A 19,961-nucleotide genomic window follows, 5' to 3' on the forward strand; every position below is an offset into this window, starting at 1 on the left:
ATGGGATTTTTACTAAGACAAATTTAAAAACTGTTGACTAACAGTTTTTTTTAAACTACAGGAGTAGACACTATAAAAGATGGATACGTAACATCCCATATAGCCAGTTCCTCCCTATTCAAACTGTACTATGGAATAATATTTTAGGATACAGGGAAAATCTTACAGAAGAGATTTCTGGAAAAAGGTTACCCTAAGGATCTAATAAAAAAATGCAATCCAAAAAAATTCAGGTCTACAACAGGAGACATTATTAAAACCAAAAAAGAAAATTGACACTACACAGAATAGACCTCCTAATTTTATTACTACTTTTAATGATAATTTTAAAGCAATTAAAAATATTTTAACAAAACACTGGCACATTTTAACTACTGACACTTACCTCCAAAAGATCATACCAGGAGACAAGAGGATGACATACTGAAGGGGGATTACGATATGTAATATGATTGCACCGAGTAGAGTTCAGAACACTGAAAAAGAAAAAAAAAAAATTACACGCTACTGGACACAGCAAAAAAGGTATTTTTAGATGTGAAAAACCACTCTGTTTATGTTGCTCCAGTATTGCTCATAGAGAAAACACTTTCACTTTTAATACAACAGGTATACTTTTTCATATAAAACAAAAATTAGACTGCTCATCTACATATGTCATCTATCTCCTGTGTTGCGGCTGTGGTAAACAGTACAGTATGTTGGACGTACCAAACAGCCGTTGCACAGGAGGATTAATGGACACCGATATAATACAGCAAAAGGTTACCTGTAACAGGGTGTGTCTAGACACTTAGTAGAAGAACATGGAGGTTGCTTTTAGCATATCAAAGTATTTCCAATTGAACAAATCTCGGAAAATAGTTCTGATTGTTGGTCCCGGCTTTGTAAAAGGGAATCATTTTGGATCTATCAGATCCAGACACTGGTCCTGGACGGCCTGAACGAATGTATTGAGCTGGCATAGCTGAATAAAGTAGATGAACCGCTGTAGTTCCCTGTCATCTCCACTAGATGCTCCTGGTGTACCTTATTTATGTAACTAACATTTTGCTTATTTGTGATGATTTCTAGTACTTATTTTCAGTAAAGCACTTTTATTTATCATTATCCTTTTATTCTTATCACTTATTGAAAGTGTGCTAAACCGTGAGTGCGCTAGTGGGTGCTTGCGCAAACAAGATTTATAAATCATGTACTGTGACGTAAATAGCGTAGGCAGCGTAGAGAGCGCCACATGACATCATGCCGTACTCTACTGATAGCATCCGGCTCGGCTAATCTGATCCTCGGACTCTGAAATAGTGTACAAAGTAAGCTTATGAATTTTTTTTATATGTTTATGTTTCTATAAGTATGTGTATATGTGTGTAGTCATTTAGTCACCTGTTACATGAATATGGTGGCAGCATTAGGTTACCATGATAGGTAGCCGTTGTGAGAACCCGGAAGTAATTGGAATATGTGTCATTTGTAGTCCTCTTAAGAGGAGTGTTTACCTGTCAGTTTTAAGCTTGAGAAAGGCCACCCAGGATACGTCAGGCCGAATCGCGTTGCTGGTATGAAATAAAAACTTTTTACATTGGCGAATAATTTGTGGATCACGGATGGTTTACTTCGGTCTGACCACTGGTCACCTCTATATGGGATTTAATCTGAGTACCTGCGCCCGATTATCGTCTGGGAGTCCTCCAGGTCCAGTGACCGAGAGCGGTTCACATTCATACTTTTCTATATTATCACACCGCATACTGGTGTGTAACTTTTGTGGCCTGGCTTTTTTTTTACCAGTATCCTGTGTAATCCCCTGGTTGTTGTTTCTTTGTCTGTATAGTAACTACTGATGTGATTTTATATAAATAATTTTATTACATTTGTGCAATAAAGTTCAATTGTTTCTCTACTTGAAAGTGGTGTTGATCAATTTGTAGGATATATATATATATATAATGTCCACAATAGAGCGCACTCCTAGTTCCAGTGCTGGAGTGCCAAGCAACGGAGATTGGATAAAAATCTCCACTAAATAAATCCAAGAATTTTGCGGCACATCCGTATAGTGAAAAAAAGTTGTGGTTATTTATTGGTACATCAAAAAGCAAGTGCAACGTTTCAGTCTCATCTCGAGACCTTTCTCAAGCCTGAGAAAGGTCTCGAGATGAGACTGAAACGTTGCACTTGCTTTTTGATGTACCAATAAATACCACAACTTTTTTTCACTATACGGATGTGCCGCAAAATTCTTGGATTTATATATATATATATATATATATATATATATATATATATTGATTTGGGGTCTTAACACCTTAAATGGTGATACATTGCGAGGGTAGATCTATTTTTTTATTTTTTTGGGTTTGTCTAGTTCTCCTTTTTATTGAGGAAGTTAAAAGTTACATAGTCATGGTATTCAAACAGATTTGCATAATCACGAGTATATTTATCACAATATAATTGGCTAAACAAAGCATTGTCACAAGGTAGAAACGTTCTTGTAAGATTAAGGTTACATAGATCACATGAATAGGATGTATTTTTTTTAATCCTATTAATCTGTTCAAGCCATTCTTGTTTAGTGTAAGCCCCTCGTGTAAGATTAAGGTTACATAGATCACATGAATAGGATGTATAACACTGTCTAATAAAGGCACAGTCTTTAGCATCTACAAGTTTTGGGCAAGCTGTCAACACAATAGGTTCTATCTTGCGTAAGCAGTTTCAAAGCTGAAGCCATCTTTAAGGATTACAATGTTTTTCATATAATCTATAATCATCAGACTAATCTAACCTGCTGACAGCTCCCCATTGCGCAAAGGGGGGCCTTTGGGGATGAAGGTATATACCCTTCCCATGCAGTTTGTAGTGTAACCCTGCATCCATCAAGGCCACCTGGAGCACTGGGGAGGGGTTACCACCCCCAGCCGGCCCACCCCCTGTAATGCTTATAGGTGGAGCAAGTCGAATTGGTGCTGTGGGGGAAATTGAAGATAGAAGTAGCCTGCTAGAATGTAACACCTTTTCTCAATGAGAAAGTCTTTACTTAGTTACTCTTTGCTGACATTTGTTGATCCTTTAAAATGTACAATGCAGACTGTACAAAGACCTTTATCCTGTAGACCAAACAGACACATAGGTGAGTGATTCTCTTAGAGAGAAGTGTCAAGGACTAACATGGCATGGTGACTTACGCTCGGTTGAACAATCTAAAGAAATAAAAGCAAAGCAAGACAAAATCAGTCTTGAGCTAACAACAGTATACCATGATCACTTACCGTATTCTGACAGTAATCGATCCCCTCAGATGGGCCTTTGGCATACAGAAACCCAAAGATTTTCATAATACAAAAAAAAAAAAAAGACAGGAGTGAAGAGGTCCAAAAGAGAAAACTGTCACATGCCAAAGTCCAACAGTTCTTGAAAACCAGTTAACCGTAATCTTTCACCCTTTGAAGGCGCCACTTAGCCCTGCCCACAGCGGCACCAATGGCCCCCGCTCCCTTGACACCCATTGGTTGGCAGATGTAAAGGGGGTGGGGTCTAGACCTTTCGGACAGCCTGTTCCAATGGTCGGTGAGGGGGCGGGGCAAATGGTGTGTTGTGGGTGGGGCCAAGTGGTGCTAATGCCGCAAGGCCACGCCCACTTAACCCCTTAATGACATTGGGCGTAAATTTACGCCCTGATGCCGGTAAGGGAGTTCAGAGCGGGGCCGCGCGGCGACCCCGCTCTGAACCGCGGCGGTCCCGGGTGCCGCGTGTAGCCCGGGACCGCAGGTATTAGCGGGCACGGTCGGATCGCCGTGCCCGCTAATACAGTAATCAGATGCAGCTGTCAAACATGACAGCTGCATCCGATTACCGGATCCAGCGTCTCCCTGGTGTCTAGTGGAGGAGATCGCTCCTCCGGGATGTTATCCCGGAGGAGCGATCTCCGTTTCTGAAGCTGGCCGGGGACCGCTCCAAGATGGCGCCGTCCCCGACTCGGCACTCGTTTACTTCCGGCTGCAGCAGCCGGAAGTAAACGAGTGCCTATCTCATGGATCTCTGCAGCATATCTATGCTGCAGAGATCTCTATGAGAGATCAAAGCACTTATACTAGAAGTCCCCTAAGGGGGCTTCTAGTATAAGTGTTAAAGTAAAAAAAAAAGTGTTGTTAACAGTAAAAAGCCCCCTCCCCTAATAAAAGTCAGAATCACCCCCCTTTTCCCAGGTTATAAATAAAAGTAAATAAATAAATAAATAAACAAACATGTTTGCTATCGCCGCATGCGTAATCGCCCAAACTATTAATTAATCACATTCATGATCTCGTACGGTAAACGACGTGAGCGCAAAAAAATCCCAAAGTGCAAAATTGCGCATTTTTGGTCGCATCAAATCCAGAAAAATTGTAATAAAAAGCGATCAAAAAGTCGTATATGCGCAATCAAGGTACCGATAGAAAGATCACATCATGGCGCAAAAAATGACACCTCACACAGCCCCATAGACCAAAGGATAAAAGCGTTATAAGCCTGGGAATGGAGCGATTTTAAGTGACGTATATTTGTTGACAATGGTTTAATTTTTTTACAGGCCATCCGATACAATATAAGTTATACATGTTACATATCGTTTTAATCGTAACGACTTGAGGAACATATATAACAAGTCAGTTTTACCCCAGGGCGAATGGCGTAAAAACACATTTCCCCCAAATAAACAAAATGCTTTTTTTTTTTCAATTTCACCACACTTTGAATTTTTTTCTGGTTTCGCAGTGTACTTTATGCAAAAATTCAGCATGTCATTGCAAAGTACAATTAGTGACGCAAAAAATAAGGGCTCATGTGGGTTTCTAGGTGGAAAAATGCAAGTGCTATGGCCTTTTAAGCACAAGGAGGAAAAAACTAAAACGCAAAAATCGAAATTGGCTCTGTCCTTAAAGGGTTAATACAATCTGCAGTTGATAAAAGGACACTGTTTACTTGAACAAGCACCATGACGTATGATATGAAATAAGGTATGAAAAACGCTAAATTTAACCTTTACACCTGTGTAGAGATGTCAGAATGCACAAAGGGGGGGGGACAGTGTCACTTTAATGTACTATAACAAAGAAAGGAGATGCACACAAACCAGGAATTTTACTGGTAACATATGTATACCCTGGTATGCTGGGAAAGCAAGAAAGTAGGGGACATAGATGACAAATGCGGGATAAAGGACAAGACAAAAAGGGGAGTTCACAGTTAACAACTAGACAGAAAGGTAAGAGGCAAGGTGCCCCCACGCGGTACGGAGAACAGGCAATGTAATCCACATAACACTCACAGTAGAAGCGAAATCAGCTGAAGCCTCATAAAAGATCCAGGGGTTCCAGACTTTGGAGAAACCCTCCGTGCCTCCCCATCAATTTTGTAGGAGAGAAATTAGGAAAGTTAACATAAGTTTTAATTGACTAGATATTTTGAGGTGACAGTTTCCCTGTTAGAATTTTTACAACTGACAAATGGTAATAACACTGCCTACCCAATTGTTATAACATTGATTGTATTCTATTTTATATCAAACATTTTTAATAAACTATATTGTTTGCCATGTCTTTAATAACTATTAGTCAATAGATATTATAGTATGATAATTCCAATTAGAATTGCCATTCCCTGTTCTCCAATCTGTGAAAATAACTGAGTAGCTACAATTACAATAGTGAATGGGGTCAGTGTGGCCTGCACTAGACCGGAGAGGATGAGAATCCCCACAATGTCCACATACTCCCTCTGCTCTCCTCATAACATCAAGCTCCTTTTTAGAAACTGGGATCTGTGGCAGTGGAGTAAAGATGACCTCCATCACTTTAGTTATATAACTTCTCACAGTGTATACCGTGGTTGAGAACCAGAGTTCACCTCCTTCATTGAAATAGATACTACTTGGAATGGTTTTCGATTGGGACTGGCTGATCAATTGGATATTTTCAATCACATTATTCTCTTTCATAACTCAGTAGTATATTTGAGATAACAATGCACTGCAGACACCTATAGACATAAAGATGCTCTGTTTTTGATTTCAGTGTTGTACTATAGACATCCCTCTTGTTTCAATTTTAACAGGAGAAAAGAGCATACCTATGTGCCTGAACAGAATTTGCTGACTTAATGAAGCCATCTACCTATTAGTGGAAAAACAACTACATCCTCTGTTTACTGAGCCACCACCCTGCCACCTCTCATATTGCAGTAGCCTTAGCTTATGGTGGTTTTACACGGAGCGATGATTTGCCCGATCGCACGATTAACGATTTTGAATGAACAATTTTTTTTTTTTTTTATAACGATCAGCGTTTAGACGGAACGATACATCGTACGGAAAAATCATTTTGCGATCGCTTAAGCCTATCTCATACATAGGTGAAATCGTTGAAAGACTGTTTTCATGGAACGATCTATGAATTTTTTGCGAACGACGATTTAAGTTGTTGAAAGATCAAAATGAACGATTTCTCGCTTGATCGTTCGCTGCGTTTACACATACGATTATCGTTCGAATTCGACCGTTATCGTGCAAATTCGAACGATAAATCGTTCCGTGTAAAACCATTACTTCCTAATTGTCTTACACCTCTTTACTATTACAACCTATAAGCACATCTGTTGCACTCAGGGTATAAACCCACACACCGTATAAGCAGCGTATTTACTGCTGCGATACGCAGCAAATACGCAGCAAACACGCAGCAAATACGCAGCAAAAACGCAGCAGATTATATCTAAATAACTGAACACAGCATCAAATCTGTACCAACAAATCTGCTGCGTATTTGCTGCGTATTTGTTGCGTATCTGCTGTGTATACGGTGTGTGGGTTTGTACCCTTAAAGGGGTTGTCCGGCGAAAAAAATTATTCACAGAATAACACACATTACAAAGTTATACAACTTTGTAATGTATGTTATGTCTGTGAATGGCCCCCTTCCCCGTGTCCCACCACCCCCACCCGTGTACCCGGAAGTGTGGTGCGCTATACATTACCTGTCACGTGCCGACCACGGTCTCCGATCCTCAGCAGTGACGTCTTCTTCGGGAGGCCAGCGGATCTTCCCGAGTGCTGGCCGCCCTCTGCAGCGTCATCCGAAGCTCAGCCGCGATTGGCTGAGCATAACTGTGCTCAGCCAATCGCGGCTGAGCAGCTGATGACGTGGCCGCGTCATCAGCCGCTCAGCCGCGATTGGCTGAGCATAACTGTGCTCAGCCAATCGCGGCTGAGCGGCTGATGACGCGGCCACGTCATCAGCTGCTCAGCCGCGATTGGCTGAGCACAGTTATGCTCAGCCAATCGCGGCTGAGCTTCGGATGACGCTGCAGAGGGCGGCCGGCACTCGGGAAGATCCGCCGAACTTACGAAGAAGACGTCACTGCTGACGATCGGAGACCGTGGACGACACGACATGCGGTGAGTATAATGCACCACACTTCCGGGTCTAGCGTGGGTGGGGGGAAACACGGGGAAGGGGGCCATTCACAGACATAACATACATTACAAAGTTGTATAACTTTTTAATGTGTGTTATTCTGTGAATAATTTTTTTCGCCGGACAACCCCTTTAATGTGAATATCTGATATCCCTCCGCCCAAAAGATAAAAGGTCTACAGTAAAGGAAAGAAAGTCTGGAGATATGAAGATAATGAAAGTGTAGCAGATGGGTGTATAAACAGTAGGAGGAAAAGCGAATCATAAATGCTGCTTTAATCTGAAAAAAGAGGGAGAAATGGCCTAATCTGTTTGTTTTTTTTTAATTTTACTATAGAAGTCTTGGTGCGCCTGCAGTAGTTGTAGAGAAATGGCAACCAACATAGAATCTGTTGTTATGAGATAAATAACATGGCTTTCTACATACTCAATTTTACATGTCTCACTCAAGAATATTTTCAAATAGTTTGTACTGATTTTTATAAGTATAACCATTAAACGCATTTTACTTTAATTACATGGGTATTTACTTAAAATACAATACCTATACTTGCAGGATAAGTGGACAGTGGAAAGGATTCAGGCAGTCAAAAATTATCCTCAAATTGGGCATATAAAAGAAGGGATACATGGCTTTGGGACCCTGCCTTCACACAGGGAGGGATGTTGCACCTAAAGTGGTTTTGTAAATAAAAACTGTATTTAAAAAAAATGGAAACTCTTTGTTCTTACACATTATATCAGTGAGATCTTTAAAATTTTGTTTGTCCGTTCCAGCTCATGAAGGGGTATTGCACGGAATCTCTGAAAGGTTCTCTAGGAGCCTTATAACTACCTTGAGGGTCTTTTCTTCATATACAATTAGAAGATGTCCAGTAATTCTTTGATAGGCTTTACCTTTAGCCATTATGCTCTGTCTTATTGGTAGACCTCTCTTATACAGTGTCTTAGGTGTTCAGCAATGTGTGACAGTGTGTCTCTTATCTCTATTTTCTGCATTCTTATGTACTTGCTTGAGCTGATGGTTTACATGTTTGTATATTGGAAATGTATTACGGACTACTTTAAAAAAAAAAAAAAAACTATGAAAATATGTTTAAAAAAATTGGCAGTTATTTCAAGAACGGTATCTGCCTAAGAGACTTACATTCCCATAATGCACAGATGTAGGACAGACCCTGCTGATTAAGGCACAGGTCATTGTTATAACATAGGAACCTTCAGTAACCTTCAGTTCTTTAAAGCTGATTTGGGGCCACTGACCTCACAATGGCAACAGGCATACAGTAACATAGCACATTAATTTATCCTGGATCAAAAAGATGCTATGCTATAGACATCATTGAGTAAATGTTTTATTCTTCTTTTGTACTTATTATGGTATACAAAAAATGTTTCATCCTAGGCCTTAATTAAATTTTTCTGTTCTACAGCCTCTCTGATGTCTTCTTATCAGCAATGTACAGTATGTCAGAAGCTATTCTCAACCTTTCTCTTCTCCCCTTAGCCAAATTGTACGATGATGTATGACCACATCAAAGGTCAACTTGAATTTTGGTGCACTGCTAGGTGGAGTCTGACCTTTCTGCTGATTTAATTATGGTATCTTAGCTTTTGAGAAAAAGAAAATGTCATTCCTGGATGATACAATAAAGTCTGATCTCTTTATATAATCAATATTAAGTTAGCGATCCTGCTGCACATAAAATAATTAACTGCCCCATTGTTCCAAAGGGGATGGGTGTGACTAGCAAACTTTTAAAACACTTCAAATACACTTATTACGCTAAAAAGCACATTTCTATTACCAAATTGGTACATTCCTACCTAAGGCACGGCAAGATACTGGTAAAGTTTGTTTTGTTTTGTTTTTTGTGAACACGAGGTATGTCTGTATCTTGAAATATTTTGCAATAGCTTGGTAACACTATAAAAACGAACTGCAAGCATAGGATAATGGCATACATTTATTCAAGTACTGTATGTCTTCTTTACACTTGAAAGGATATAGATCATCTGAGGAGAATAGCTCACAAATATGCTTGAAAACAACTTGAGAACTAGAAAGTGGTCTTCTCAAATTTGGCATGATGATCACTGACATTTAAGAACAAGAAGAGCATCAGTTAGTCCAGCTAGAGACTCCAACTATAATGCTGATGATGACCTACTACATTGCGTTTGTAAGCAAAAAAAAATTGCTCAAATGAACTGTATGCACAATAAAATTTATGTGAAGACTAGTTTCATCCAGCCTGTGTAGGATACACAAACACTGAACATCTCAGCAACCACTGTGACGCGGCTCCATGAGATTTAATGGAGCTCTCACAGAGGGGAGAGGATATCAGCACATTGGGGGCGGTGGGCCTGCCCCCAGTGGTCTGCGCCGGGCTTATGAAAAGTCCAGCCACGGCGCCAATCATTTAGGGGGGGGGGCAATGTACCTGATTATTGCCACTGTAAGATTTCAGGCACCATAGGCATAGGACTCAATCACAATCGTCATTTAATTAAATAAAAACTACAACTCAAAAGTGTAGTACTAAACGCTTGTTTATTCTTGGAATTGTAGACACAAATCAACACAGGAATGAACAAGTTCAATAGGTTGCTTATCACCTTTCATAGTCGGGTCCCAAGGATCAGATAAAATAGTAGGCCACAGATACCCCAGAGAGACACTGGATGTATTCTACAACACATTATTGTACAGAAGCATGGAATACATATGTCCTTTACTCTGTCTATTCTGTCGTGCCTTTTATGCCAATTGCATAGTGAGTTATAGACTGTACATATTGCAGCATAAACTCATTTCACCTATTCGAAACCCTTCAGCTGCAAGTGGTTGCTACGGTAACTAAAGATCAAATAATAAATTTGATCTTTAAAAACTCAAGTGAACTTAAGTCGACGGATGCCAACTTTTGGCAAATGATGGTTGTTTATGCTTCTAATGTGGGAGTGGTCTGTCTTTCTAAGTTTTTGAGGAAAATTCAGTTCATTCCTGACTAGGCACTATGTGGGTTTCAGTAAACCCACTCAACAGCTATCCAAGACACCGTAGTATTACATTTGGCAATTTCTTAGGATCAGATTGGCAATGCGGCAGAGCATTTCACGAAGATCACAAAGATCCAAACCCCATCTAAACCCCATCCAATCCCTGATAATGAAGATATACTTCTAGCACTTTAAGCTGGTAAACAGCAGCATTTCTGGCCCTCCAAATAGTACTACAGCTCAAGCTGCCACTAATTTTAGGACAAACAATACAGCAACATACTATAATTAAAAATCATTGCCACTCCTGACCATACTCATTACTTAGAACCTTTCAATATGGCCTCCTCAGGTGAAAAGGACGGCTCAAAGACATGTTGGAAAATGATTCTAATCTTGAGTGTGACACATACAAAGAAAATCTTGAATCCAGTCACGAATCATCAATTAAATTTTTTTTTCAATTAACAAATCAATTATCTTTATTGAACTGTCAATCAGGAAACAAAAAGAAAACGCAACAAGAAAATCACAGCAAAAACAGAATCAGTACATACATGCAATTTTAACACCGAAAAAATTGCAGGGCCCTTCATGCAGATTTTTTCAGCGTGAAATCAGCTGCCATATGGTACATGTGAAGCTACCCTTATAATGTATTTATTGTGTGCAATCAGATTAGTATGTTAGTATTAGTATGTTATATTAGTAGTTATTAGATGAGTATTTATGAATATATTGCTATCTGAAATATTTGTAGATATTAGATATTTATTCTTAGTCCATCTTTATTCTTAGTCCATCTGCTGGTGATCCCGACATATCTTAATTTATTTAACACTATACTCTATGGAGTTGCCATTTGACTGTAGGATCATATTCACACTTACTAGAGCTGCCACTCGATTATAGGACCAAAGTCACACTGACCACTCATGCCTGTTCGCTTAACAGAGCTGAGTAGACCAAGTTTATAATTCCCTATTCAATAACAGTTACCGCAACAATTTCTTTATACATCGAAAACATGATCTATGCTTTCAGAACTGTGCCACATAGTATTTGGTAAAACTATAACCACTCTCCGCCCCTGCTTCTCTGTTTCAGCTTTCAAACAGGAAAGGACCTTTATCTTCAACTGGCTGCCATAGCAACCATGGCGTGCGCATGCACAAAGGTCCTTTGCCTGACAGCGTGGAAGGCAGAGACACGCTGAGCCTGCAGCACACACTGTTAGTAAAACTTAGTCAGTTTATATGAACTCTGATTAATATGTATGTGATGTCTGTGGGCCAATGGATGACATGATTTTTCAGGTTTTTGTAAGTTTATTTTCGGGTTTTGAGACGCTCTATATATCATTGTATTTATATGTCATTTATATGTTATATGTCATTTGTGTCCTGGTTATCTGAGGAAGAGGCTATAAGCCTTGAAACGAGTTATATATGTGGACTACTTGCCTAATCAACTATTGGATATCTAGGCTACGTGGACAGTTACTTACTTTTTGAATATTGGATTTTATTGTTGTTGTCCACTATGTTTTGGCCCTTAGTCACTTTGGCACTGTTTTTGTGTTGGTTGTTTGGCAGTCTTCACATGTGCGTCTCCTGTGTTACACTATTAATATATTATTTATTTATATATGTAATGTTTACCTAATGTATTATCTGATAGGGGCAAGTTTCAATATCCTTATATACATGACATCTACCAAATGTATTATTTAATAAGCTGCTATGGGGCGAGTTGCAATATATGGAAGTCGATGTTACACACCTATTCTCTGAAAGTAATGGTCTGCTTTGCACAGCAAGCTGAGTGGTAATGAAAACGGTGTGCACATATTTGATCCGGACAGCCGAGGGAACTTCCTCCCATTAAAGAAGACCTGTCACCCCCCCCCAGTGCCGGGGTGACAGGCTCCCGACCCCCCGTTACAGCCCCTATACTCACCTGATCCCGCCGCGTCCCGCTTCCTGATCCGGTCGGGTCACGGAGATATGAGCGCTCGAAGCCCGACGCGCGCGTTCACAGGAGAGTCCGACGCTCATATAGAATGAATGGGGAGTCTTATGCTCCGTCATTCTCTATGGGCATCGGACTTTCCTGTGAGGGGGCTGTCACGTTCTCTTTAATGACGTTTGATCAGGTAACTTAAGAGGGTGGTAAAGAGGACTGGAACATAGGCCTCTCATACCAGCAAAAAGTCCAAAAGTCACCTTTGTATTGGAATAAATCCTTAAAGGGGTAGTGCGGCGGTAAACAATTATTCACAGAATAACACACATTACAAAGTTATACAACTTTGTAATGTATGTTATGTCTGTGAATGGCCCCCTTCCCCGTGTCCCACCACCCCCACCCGTGTACCCGGAAGTGTAGGGCTTTATACATACCTGATCCGTGCCGACACGCGTCCGCCATCTTGTGCCAAACGTCATCTTCGGCCGGCCAGCCCGAACACCTTCGATCTTCCCGAGTGCCGGCCGCGTCATCAGCTGCTCAGCCGCGATTGGCTGAGCATAACTGTGCTCGGCCAATCGCGGCTCAGCGGCTGATGACGGACGCGTGTCGGCACGGATCAGGTATGTATAAAGCACTACACTTCCGGGTACACGGGTGGGGGTGGTGGAACACGGGGAAGGGGGCCATTCACAGACATAACATACATTACAAAGTTGTATAACTTTGTGTGTTATTCTGTGAATAATTTTTTACCGCCGCACTACCCCTTTAAACTCTGATCACATTTACTCCCGACTGACCTTGATGCTGATTTTAAAGATAATTTTATGCATGGAATTGTACTATTATTTTAGAAGATGCAACTTTATGGAGAAGAAGACAACATGCCTGTCATTCCTTCAGCAGTTCCTGTTATGTAAAATGGATCTGTACTGCTGTATAATGTTTTACCTTTACTGTTCCTTGTATTCATGCTGTAATGAATCTGTATGCAAGTGTTTAATGCTCCCTCTAGTGACCATTCGCATACACTGTACTTTGTATGTAAAAGATTGTTTGGTCCATCTCAGCTACCTTATCTGTAGCCTATAACCCAGATGATGACATCATCATCTTCATCATTTCAGCCATTACCCTCAGAACAACTGCAGATCCAGCTGTATCCTAAGCCATCCTACAGTAGCATCGCTGGTACATTCATATAGTCATCCAGTGATGTATATCTACATTGTGTTGCAAATTAATGTGTTTTATACATTTCTTGATGTTATTTTACAATTTGTAGTTACTACATACAGACCATGCTTGTCACATGGCTATTATAGCATGTTTTTACATGTTTATATCAGTATTGCCTGCACAGTATATAATGTGTTATAATGTACTGCCACATGTGTTTACATCTTAACATGTGTATTATCTTTCTATTCTTTTCATCCATGCAATAAAAGTTGAATTTGTACATTACGCCTCTGTCAATGAATTGCTGGGAGGGTTTAGCTGCCTGTCAACTTATGGCCACTAATACATAAGGAGGACAGAAGCTCACAATTTTGAGTTAACAAAAATAGTGATTATGTCCCAGAGGAACTCAATCAAAATGATGACTACGTCGGGTTTTGCCAATCTTTTCTACACTTCTGAAAATTCAAAACCACAACCGATGCCAAACCTCTCAGGAAAAAGACCGAATCAAAGATGGTAAACTCTTTTGTTTCAGTCCTGCCTCGATAGCTTCCTTTGTAAGGTGAAATGTCAGCATTCTAACAACTACCACTACTTGGTGAAAACTTTCAAAAGGTATTTGACGACTCCTTTTTAAAAGTAGTTGGTGAGTACTACAAAGGTCACAGTTTCAAATATTTTTCAAGTCAACCACATATAGGCCAGTGATAGTGTCCTTTAGCTTTCGTTTTGTTCAGTGAAAAGTAAAATGAAGAAGTTTATAGATATCCAACATCTGTTAAGAGAGTAAATAAGAGACTACTTATTTCCTATATGAACCATTGTGTATTTTTCCAGCTATCGATCATACTGGAAGAAACCTAAAAAAAGGTATTGATTGTGGCCAACTGCATCTCTGGGGATGGGCAGCCCTGGTCACTCTGCGTAGTATTACATCTACAGGACATGATGATAGAATGTGTAACAGACAAAATTTTGGAAGCCAGTGCACTTTGTCAGTTGCAATGGAGAAGTTTGGATTCAAAGTTTGTTTGAGTCGCCTTTTGGAAGAAGTCAACATCATGATATTAGACTCAGATCGAGTTGGAATCTGCAAGCCCATGGAAACAAAACACCTGGAAATCAAATCACCAATTGGATATCTGGCACTATTCAAAATCTTTAAAGAAACAACTTTCCAGAGCAGGTGCTCAGATGTTTAGGAAGGTAATTATGCCTTGGATAGAGAAGATCTTTATACACTTTAGGTGGAGTATCAAAACCTCTGGAAGAAGCTGTGTCAATGAAATGTGTTCTGGATATCGGCACTCCTGCTTTCCCCTTTTTTATACTATTTATGCTTCCTTGGGTGCATTTAGATTGTGAGCCCTAAAAGGGACAGGGACCAAGAACAGACAAACAATGTGTTGTGGAATCAGTTGGCGTTGTTATTATTATTATTATTCTTAGTATAAAACTATGTTTTGCCATCTTCTTGGGTTTACCCCACATATGGTTTGAATTATCTAAGACATTATTATATGCATTGGATATATGCAATTTCAAGTTTTTTGCCTGCTAGCCTGTATATTTATGTCTTGGCTGTATATGGTATAATGTTTAATTATATAGCGGTACATTCAAGATCTTTGAATTTGATACATATGGCAATATTGCACAATAGTTTTAACTTTGTGGCCATTTCATATACTCTATGACTTGCTGGAACGAACACTGGAAGAAAAGGTTCCCAACATCCCCCACATGAAAGCAATACAAAATGGAAAAGTCTTCTGTTGAATATAGATCCAATATACTGCCCAGTGTCATTTTTCAAATATGCATCAATGTGGAATTTTATCTCAGAATATTCTTCTCATTTGTAAAACTAAGCATTATGAGATGGAGCTTCCCCTTTGACTTCCTTCTCCAATGCAAGAATTGTATAGCTGTGGGTCTCAGCTTGGAGACAGAACATGAAGCTCTTTCTCCTAATACATACTGTATGTCTATGTGGCATGTAGAAGACAGAATGGGTGCTCAGAAACATTGCAGATAGAAGCACTGCATGATAGTCATATATCAATAATCATTGGAGGTACACAGAGAGGCTAAACATCCTAGGCTGTGCCTTAAAGGCCCCTTCAAGAAGAAAAAAAGGCGTAGAAATCTGCTGTTCTGTTCCCATAGAACTAGAATAGTTGAGAACGAAGGTAATTTTCCTGCCAACATTGTTTTTGCAAAATTCACAGTTTTTATGAAAATGTCAATAAAGCAATTTGGTGCAAAAGGGGCAGGACTTCCGTCCTCATTGCACCAATTAGTCCCACCTGCCGATTGCCTACTCGTACATGTTAATTTGGCCCTCAGCAGTGATGTCACTCTGACGCTCCTCACTGCGGAATGCTGGATTAATATTCAGAAAAAGGGAGGGAGGGGTGGGTGGATTGGTGCACTGTGGTCTACAGGACCCCCCGCTCCCAGTAAAACCGCCTAAATAACATTCATAAAAATGAAGATTTTGAAAAAACTATTCTGTGGATCAACATAAGAAAATTACCTTAAAGGAGCTATCCAGCGCTATAAAAACATGGCCACTTTTCCCCCTGTCTTGTCTCCAGTTCAGGTGTGGTTTGCAATTAAGCTCCATTTACTTCAATGGAACGGAGTTTGAAACCCCACCCAATCGGTAGACAAGAGAGGGTGAAAAGTGGCCATTTTTTGTAGAGCTGGATAACTGGATAGAGTTTTAATTCTTAGCTTTGGCATGGGAACTTAAAGGGGTGCTCCAGCGTGGGGGCACTTTTTTTGGAGGGGCCCGTTTGAGGGGATCCGTTTGAAGTCCGCTCGGATCCCGCCTCCTTCACTGAGTGGCTGAGCGGCCCTGAGACGTAGCGTCTCAGGCGGTGTCAGACACCTGGAAGCGGCCGGGAACTGGGCACCGGAGTGCCGTGATGCGGGACCCGCCGCTGGAACCGGGGAGGTAAGTGGACGTCTTTTATTTCAGCCACCTCCTCCCCGGTCCCCAAAAAATATTGCCCCCACGCTGGATAACCCCTTTAAGAGCACGTTAAGAGTCTTCTGAACTGCTCTTAGTTTCCTTTTAAATAAATAAGGCCAGTTATTTCTAAGGCCCATTCCAGATTTTCTCAGGAGTCTGGCTAGATAAATAGATGACCTGTTGATTGTGTGGGGAGGATAGGAAGCCAGGTTAGGAGAGTTCATTGAATATATAAATCATTACATGAACCTAGGCTTTTGGTAACCAAAATGTTTCTTTCTTAGATGTTAGAATCATTCTAAAAAGGACATGTGAAATTCATCCCTATAGAAAAGAAAATGCAGGTAACTTGGTCCTTATGGTTACATCTTGTCACCCCACACATGTAGTCAGAAACATAAGGAGAATGTCTACAGTTCCTGGCCAATATAGAATCCAACACCAGTACCATGGGTCAAGGGCATGAAACCATTTAAGGGTACAAACACACACCCCGTATACGCAGCAGATCTGATGGTGCAGATTTGATGCTGTGTTCAGTTATTTAGATCTAATCTGCTGCGTATCACAGCAGAAAATACGCTGCATATGCGGTGTGTGTGTTTGTACCCTCAAAGGAGAAATAAGCCCACCTTTATCCCTCAAGTCACTCCAGAAGAAGCTTGTGATGTAAGAGCCTTAACATACCCTTGAGCGAGTCCCAATTTATCAACTTTGGTGTCAAACCAGTGTCAAATTTCACTATGAAAAGAACGAAGAAAGTATGTTGTGTAAGAAGGATTCTACACCGAGAATTAACTCTACACTCACATGACAGCAAGAGCCAATGACAGGAAAACAATAGAGAAACTGTTTCCATTTACCTCTAGGGTGCCTAGGTGGTATTTTGTACCTAAAGTCCCTAAATCTCTGGACAAACCGCCTGGACGCCCTACAGTATCTACCGTTAACACCATTACTGAAGGCCTTTCACAGTAGCTTGACTAGCTTCTGTGCCCTATGCTCACGGTTACACCCACCTACTGTATTTGAAGGATTTTTGGCAGCCCTTGATGCCATACATTGCACTGAAGGGTACGCATTACCCTCTGTGGACATAGAGAGCCTCTACACCGCATCCCACATGCGGGTGTAGAAGCGGTCAATTGGTTCCTCTAGCTTAACAACAGTACTTTCATGTTGAGGCACTTCATTAGTGAATGTACTAAGGTTCATTCTGCACAACAATGTTTTCAAATTTGAGGATGTTTGGTTTAGGCAGGAGATTGGCACTGCCATGGGTACGCCAGTCTCCTGTACCTATGCCAACCTCTTCTTGGCTAAATTGGAACACAATTTAATGTTCTCAGCATCTAAGTCATTTGCTATTATTATTAAAGCTTTTATTATGATATTAGACAATGTCCATTAATTTTCTTAATGTCCGTAATGACGCCTGCATGATGTTTACCTATAAATTTGGGAGTCTTTGCCTCAAATTTCTTGATGTACTAGTTGAGGTTAAAGAGGAACATGTCAAAATGTCAGTCTTTAGGAAATTCTCTTCTTCATTTCAGCAGCTCCCACCCTGCACATGTGAAAAAAGCCATACCATATGGACAAATGGTGCGCTTACGAAGAGTCAATAATAAAGAAAACTCATTCTGTCAACTAACTGCAGAGCTAAAGGAGAGATTGGTAGCCAGGTAGGACCCTAAGACAGTAAACAAGATATTAGAGAAAGTAAAAAACTTACATAGGGCAGATTTGCTCAACATTAAAATGAGCCTACTGGTGCACTAAAACCATGATCAATATTGTTCTGCTATTAGCGAACAAACCCGCACAGAGAATGTTAACTGGCTCACAGTCCCTACCTCAAGGGAATAAAAGATGTGGGCAATGCAGCTACTGCCACCAAATGGAAAATGTTGCATACAAAAGGCTAAGAAGGAATGCCATATCACTGATTCATTACGTGCAAGACTACATACGCCAAAGAACATTGTTACTCTGAACCCAGAAAGGGGTTCCAAAGCTTAACCATGTAAGTTAAGAACATAAAGGAGACACTAAATTTCTGAGATTTTGGGGATTGCAAAGAGTTGTTCCCACTAGTGGTGAGGACAAGCATCTGACCCTCCTTGGAAGAGAGTCCATCTTGAAAGCGGAGGTAAATGCGTTTAGGCCACTAGGGCTCAATGAGTGCAATCACTCTGCAGTGCTTTTATATAAGGTTTGCCATTTTCTACAGCGATTCTTTATGTATTCATGTGTCTGTATCACATGCTCGCCTGTGTATATCTGGCACTCCTGGCTGGGAAAAGGGCAGTCCGCCTGAAACGGCTGTCGCTACAGAAAGCATGCCCACACTCTATTCAACCCCTGCACCAAGAAGCTATTGGAATAAATACTTTTAGGGTGCCTTCACACGTAGCGGATTTTCCGCTGTGGATCCGCAGCGGATTTGACTACATGTATGAACACAGCATCAAATCCGCATCATTAAATCCGCTGCGAATCCGCAGCAAATTTGACAGTGCGGATTTAATGCTGTGTTCATTCATTTAGTCAAATCCCTTAGGGTGCCTTCACACCTACCGTATCACTGCGGATGGGCGGAAAAAATCTGCATGAAAATTTGCATGAACAGTATGTGCGAATTTGTTCGCGGTTTAATCGCAGTCGTTGTAGAATTGTGGTTTTATTAATGCGTATTTTCATGCGGAATTTCCGCCATATTTTGTGATATTGCGAATTTATTGTGTGAACAATAAAGATTTTTGATGGCTGAAGCAATTTTTTAATTATCAACCAGATGTTTCATGACTGGATTTTGTTAGTCACACAGTCTTCCGGCCAGTTACAAATACGTGTCAGCTTCATTATGTCTGAGCTTCGCCCATTACGCCTGCGTCGCCCATATTTTAAATTACTGTTACAAGTAGCGCTCAGTATGGTGCGTCATCGTTATCAGGTTTGAATTATGTACTTTATTATTACTTGTTTCTCCCAGTCAAAGTGGTGCTGTCTTGCACTAGTAGCTGTAGTAACCCCCTCCTGTCATGACCTGGTAGCTGTATATTAAGTGTCTGGTACCACCAGGCCCAGGCTGAAGCACTGGAGGCAGCCAGCCCACCCTTAGTGGGAAGAAACTCCAGCCCCTCCATGACATGACTCCATTACAATCAATAGGACCCTATCATTGAGGAGCTAGGTTTTCCTCACACTAAGGGTGGGTCGGCCCACCTCCACTGCTTCATCCTGGGACTGGTGGTACAGTCACTTTAAACTCCTCCAGTTCTGCACAGGTAGCTGTAGTAACCCCCTCATGTCATGCCCTGGCAGAACCCCTATGCCCCTTTTCCTCACTCCACAGCTGT

This window comes from Dendropsophus ebraccatus, chromosome 6 (assembly GCF_027789765.1).
Source record: "Dendropsophus ebraccatus isolate aDenEbr1 chromosome 6, aDenEbr1.pat, whole genome shotgun sequence".
In the NCBI taxonomy this organism is placed as follows: domain Eukaryota; kingdom Metazoa; phylum Chordata; class Amphibia; order Anura; family Hylidae; genus Dendropsophus; species Dendropsophus ebraccatus.